The sequence below is a fragment of the Notamacropus eugenii genome, chromosome 6 (assembly GCF_028372415.1).
Source record: "Notamacropus eugenii isolate mMacEug1 chromosome 6, mMacEug1.pri_v2, whole genome shotgun sequence".
Lineage (NCBI taxonomy): Eukaryota > Metazoa > Chordata > Mammalia > Diprotodontia > Macropodidae > Notamacropus > Notamacropus eugenii.
Window position 1 is genome coordinate 161,178,004 of NC_092877.1, and position 6,425 is coordinate 161,184,428.

Sequence of the window (6,425 nt, forward strand, 5' to 3'; positions counted from 1 at the left end):
ACTTTGGAAGTGAATTGAGATGACTCAGTTGCTGGAGGTGTGTGTCAGTATGGTTGTCCTGTTGAGCTTTGTTTCCCAGAGACAGAAGCTGTGGAGTGGAGCAGTCCCCTTGAGTTGAGGCATGGAATAGGAGTAGAGAGCTGCTTCCATGTGAATCTAGGTGAGAGTCAGGAGTGGTTAACCCACAGAGGAAGAGCCATGGGACTTAGAAGTCAACCTCAAGTTCAGATGAAAGAGGACTTTACTTGGACATTTAGGATTGATTAAGAAGATTATTCTTATTGTGATCTAGGGGTGGATGGCATGGATTTTACTGGGACACTTGGTATTGATTAAGGATATAGTTATGAATGTTATTTATGAGTGCTTTATTTTATTAAACAATGTTTAGTTTATTGCTGCGTAGAGAGTTCATTCCACTATGCAATTAGATCCTTGAAATTATTCACAGAAGCAGTCCTCAGGTGTTCTGCCTTGACTGATTGGCTTTTCAGATGTTGGTCTCTTTCTAGCTTCGGCCATATTATTTTCCAGTTTTCCTAGCAAATTTTCTCAGATAGTGAGTTGTTAACACAAGAATTGAAGTCTTTGGATTTATCAAGCAATAGATTATTATGGTCATTGACTAACTTGTGTACCTAATCCATTCCATTGATCCGTAGTTTAGGAAGAATTGCAATTTTAATTATATTTGCTCAGCCTATCCTTGAGAAATTTGTATTTTTCCAATTGTTTTGATCTGACTTGATTTGTGTGAAAAATGTTTTATAATTATGTTCATATAATTCCTGATTTTCTCCTGGCAGATAGACTCCCAAATATTTTATATTGTTTACAGCTGTTTTAAATGGAATTGCTCTTTCTATCTCTTGCTCCTGAACTTTGTTTGTAATATATTGAAAAGCTGATGATTCATGTGGGTTTTTTTATGTTCTGAAATTTTGTTAAAGTTGTTGATTATTTCAATATTTTTAGTTGTCTCCCTAGGGTTCTCAAAAGTATACCATCATATTATCTTCAAGGGGTATTTTTCTTCAATATCCATTATTTTTCCTCTTATTTCTTTCTCATATCTTTTTACTACAGCTAACATTTCTAGTACTATAGTACTAGTATAGTGGTTCATAGTGGGCATCCTTGTTCCACCCTGATCCATATTGGGAAGGCCTCTATCTTATCCTCATTACAGATAATGTTTCCTGATTGTTTTAGATAAATACTGCTTATCATTTAAGGAACTCACTCTTTATTACTATGTTCTCTAGTGTTTTCAGTAGGAATAGGTTCTGTATTTTGTCAAAAGCTTTTCTAGCATCTATTGAGATAATCATATGATTTCCTTTGGTTCTGTTAGTGATATGGTAAATTATGTTTATAGTTATCTTAATTTGAAACAACCTTGAAGTTCTGATACAAGTCCCATCTGCTTGTAAGATCTAACCCTTGTGACATATTACTGCAATCTCTTTGGTAGTATTTTCTTCAATATTTCATCAATATTCATTAGGGAAATTAGGATATATATATATATTTTATTTCTCTATTATTCCTCTTCTTCCTGATTTACGAATACCACTGAGAAAAAGATTTATTCCTTCATGTCCCATTCAATTTTCTCCAAAGGTCTATTATATCTAACTTTTCTAATATTCTATTTACATCCTTAGTCTTTCTTTTTTGTTTACTTTCAGGTTGGAATAATCAGGTTCTGAGAATGAACATTTGAAGTCCTTGATTAGTATAGTTTTTCTGTCTCTTTCTTCCTATAAAATTAAATTCTCCTCTAATAATCTGGATGCTATACCACTTGGTACATACAAGTTTTAGAGGTGATATTGCTGCATCATCTATGGTACATTTTAGCAAGATGTAATTTTCTTCTTTATCTCTTTGAACAAGGTCTATTTTTGTTTTCCTTGAGATCAGAATTACTACCTCTGATTTTCTTTCCATGTCAGTAGAAGCATAATAGATTCTGTTCTGTCCTATTAACTTTATTATTCTGTGTCTCTCTGCTTCAAATATATTTCTTGCAAACAACACATTGTAGGATTTTGAATTTTGATTCACTCTCCTATCCATTCCCATTTAATAGAAGAGTTCTTCCATTCACATTCATAGTTATGACTATTAACTGTGTATTTTCCTCTGTCCTATTTTTCTTCCTATTTGTCTCCTCTCTCCTTTCACCGTTTCCCTCCCCACCAGTGTTTTGTTTCTGTCTACAACCTCCCCCAATCTGCCCACCCTTCTTTCATTCCTACTCCCCCATTTAGTTAATCTCCTCTTTTCCTGCTTCCCTCTTTGGTGAATATAGAGTTCTTATCCCAGAAGCTAGAGGCTTTGGCCTTATTCAACAACGAATTACTGTCATCATTTTCTACTGTTTCTTGTTTATCTAACCTATTCCACTGATTCACCAATCTATTTCTTAGATACTGTGAAATAGTTTTAATGATTTATACATCATAATACAGTTTTAGATCTGGTATGGCTAGTATACTTTCCTTTGCATTTTTTTTGTTAATTTCCTTGATATTCTTGACTTTTGCTCTTCCTAATTAATTTTATTATTTTTTTCAAGCTATATAAACTGCCCTGAATAAGTGAATTAATTTAGGTAACATTGTCATTTTTATTATATTAGATCACTGTACCCATGAGCAACTAATATATTTTTCCAGTTTTTTAGATATGACATGATTTGGGTCAAAAGTGTTTCATAATTGTGTTCATATAGTTTCTGAATTTATCTTGGAAGGTGGACTCCCAAATATTTTATAATTTCAGCAGTTATTTTGAATGGAATTTCTCTTTCAATATCTTGCTACTGGGCTTTATTGGTAATATGTAGAAATGATGATGATTTGTATTGATCCTACTTTCAAATTTCCTCAAGTTGTTAACTATCTTCAGAGTTTTTTAGTTGATTTTCTGTGATTCTCCAAGTATACCATCATATCATCTGCAAAGAGTCATAGCTTTGATTCCTCACTGCCCTTTCAAATTCCTTCAAATTATTTTTCTTCTCTTATTGTTAAAACTAACATTATTAGTACAATACTGAATAAAAGTGATTGTAATTGACATCCATGTTTCATCGCTGATCTTATTGAGAAACCTTATAGCTTAATCCCATTATATATAATGCTTGTGGATGGCTTTGATAAATACTACTTATTATTTTAAGGGAAATATTCTTTATTCCTATACTGTCCAGTGTTTTTAACAGGGATGGGGGGGTGTATTTTGTCAAACATTTTCTGTATATTTTCAGGTAATCATAGGTTTTCAGTTAGTTTTATTATTGAATTGCTAATTATACTGATAGTTTTCCTAATATTGAACCAGACCCTGCATTCTTGGTATAAATCCTACCTGATCACAGTGTATTATCCTCATGATAAATGACAGCAATCTCTTCACCAAAGTTTTATTTAAAATTTTTGCATAAAAATTCATTAGGGAAATTGGTCTATAGTTTTCTTTCTCTGTTTTGATTCTTCCTTCTTCAAGCATCAGCACCATATATAAATAAGTCATAAAAGGAATTTGGTAGGACTCCTTTTTTACCTGCCTTTCCAAAGACTTTCCTATAATATTGCAATCAATTGTTCTTCAAATGTTTGCTAGAATTCATATAAATCCATCTGGCTCTGGATTTTTTCTTTTTTTTATGATTTAAATGTATTTATTATTAAATTATTGAACATATTCCAGAAATGTCACAGAATGCAAATTTTCCTTCAGTAAGACATTTGTAGTTTCCTTTCAGGGGATAATAGAAGATATTTGTTTTAGTGATTTAAATTACTTCAAGGTTGCTTGACAATATTTAGTTATAGCATAACCCAGAAAGGGAAACACACATAGCTCTAGGAACACATGCAATTTCGTCAACTAGTAGGTATATAAATCAAACAAATATTTATGTGATGAGATGTCAAAACAAAATTAGCAAAATTCATCCCATTTTTTTCCCAAAAACTCATTAATTTACAAAGACCATACCAGAAATGCTCATTCCTTTAACCTAAAACAGAACTAGAAGTACACAATGATTTCAACTAATTTTCTAATAACACCTCATGGCAATGATTCTACAAATCATGTCCTCTGAAATTATATTTACAATAATAAATAAAAATGACACTAAGTATGTGCTGACAAAGAAGGAATCCTGGTATTTTTAACTTGCTTGTTTTTAAACAACAGGATATCACTAGAAATTATATTCAATATCTCCATTAAATAAATTTTCACAACACAAGAAGTCTCTCTCATGGAAAAACATTTGAATACAGTAATATATTAATGCTCATATCATTCTACTTATATACAAGCACAGTAAATACTGTTTGATCCATACATTTACAATAATCAGAACGTTTTCAATCTACCTGAATAATCTTGTGTAACAGAAGTCATAAACCAACCCACTTCTACAAATAAAATCTCTCAAGGCTGGTCTGTTTTTGTTTTGTTTTGTTTTATTGTTTTTGTTTTTGTTTTTGTTTTTTAACTCACATTCCTTTTACCTGCCTTTTAGGAATAGGTTGTCTTTTATAAAAAAAAAATTACATAAAATATTCCATAGTATCAGAGACCCTTTTTTTTTATTATAACACGTGCAAGTAAGCTTACTTAGCTTCTGAATCATTATCATTGCTTATGTCACATTTATTTTTTTATTTTTTAAGTTAACAGTTTTATCCCATGATACATTGTATTATTTTCGCAAGAAGCCAGTCACCGCTACCCACAAAATATCACCCTTTCAGTGCTGGCTTGTAAAATACACTTACCCCACAAGGCAAGATAATGTAAACAATATACATTCTTGCTACAACAATCACAATTTATTAAATCAAATTTTTAAAAAAAAGCAAACAAAGAACCCAGTTCATTTTAAAACTCCAGCATAGTTTTTCATTAAGTCTGGCATAAGGCCAGGATTTTTTTTCTTGCCAGATTTTTAAAAAAACTCGGAAGAACATGATAAAGCTAAGAGTAAATCTCAGAAAACCTGTAATGGACACCAATGAATATTTGACCGGTTTCTCAGAACTTTTAGTTATTTTAATGAAACAGCTTAATACAACATCCAGAGTCGGCCTAAAGATGTGTTTCATATCAGGAAACCACAAATTATGGCATCAATAAACGACAGGAAGTACTTTCAGTTTCCAGCTTAAAAAAATAAAAAGTGCCAAGGCTTTCAGTGACAGAGTGATTTTCCACTTCACTTAATCCACACCCACCACCTTCCCCCCTCGACTGCCAATAGTAACAAAAAACATAAATATTTATATAACAGAAATACATATGTCTAGCTTCGGACAATTTCTTAAGGAAAAATGTGACTTCAGTTGAGGTACAGAAACTGTTTCATAAGTTCATAGGTTGTGAACGCCATGGCCTGGGAGGGAGCACAGTGAATGTTGTTAAGAGAAAGACCCAGATAGAGTCTTCTGTGAATGTCGTGGTGTCCATAGACATACTTTAGTGTCTTCAATATTGTAAGGCACTTTTCAGAATCTGGGAGAACAGTCCTTGATTGTATTCGACAATGGGTTACATCAAGTGCATAAGATATTGTCTGTGCTATTGCTCCAGCAACACCACCACAAAGCAAGTTTATATGTGTTTTCAAAACATTAAGGTTGTCTGATGAAGGTTTTCTAAGCAAGGTAGGAGCATGGGAGAGACCAACACTCTTTAATGTATCACAAGTGAAAAATGAAACCACTGCTTAGGGAACCATGCCTATCAGTCCTCTGTAAAACCCACAAAAGCCACCTTCCTTTGCATAAATTGTTTTGAATGCATGAACAGTTCCTGTGTACATATATTGACCTTTCACCTGGAATGCCAGGTGAACTCTAACCATGTCAAGTGGGTCATACCTGCCATGGAGCCAGCCATTAACTGGTGTGTATGTCCAGAAATTCCAAGTTTTGCGGTAATTAACTTTTTATAATGGTCAAAGGACATAAACTGAATTGCACCACAGGGAAAGATTCTAATCATCATTGCTCCATTTCCTTTATACAACCCAAGATAGCCCTCCTTTTTGGGAACAGTACACAATACAGAAAATACTCCTACATGTTTGTAATGGTGATTATGTGCCTGCAATAATATCTTCACTAGATTCAAAGATGTGATGGTGGTTTTGTCCTGCAGTACCTCCTGCCACAAAGGAGTGCAGCCAGTAGAAGTCCCGGTGAACGAAGCCACCAGTGGCGGGCTTGAGCTCCAGGCTCCCACTTCTCTGGCCCCGGGGGCAACCAATGCCAACACTGCAGCAATGGGGCTGCCTGGTCTCTGGCAGCATAGTCAGAGACCCAGGCCACCCACGTTTGGCTCATGAAGGAAGATGATGAGACCAGGCCTGCAATGTGCGACTGCGTAGCCTTCATAAG

General features: G+C 33.8%; 1 pseudogene; it reads right to left on the reverse strand.

Moving 5' to 3' along the window:
- Nucleotides 1–5,365: 5,365 nt before the first annotated feature.
- Nucleotides 5,366–6,059, reverse strand: LOC140510749 (solute carrier family 25 member 16 pseudogene; annotated as a pseudogene).
- Between the last annotated feature and the right edge of the window lie 366 nt (nucleotides 6,060–6,425).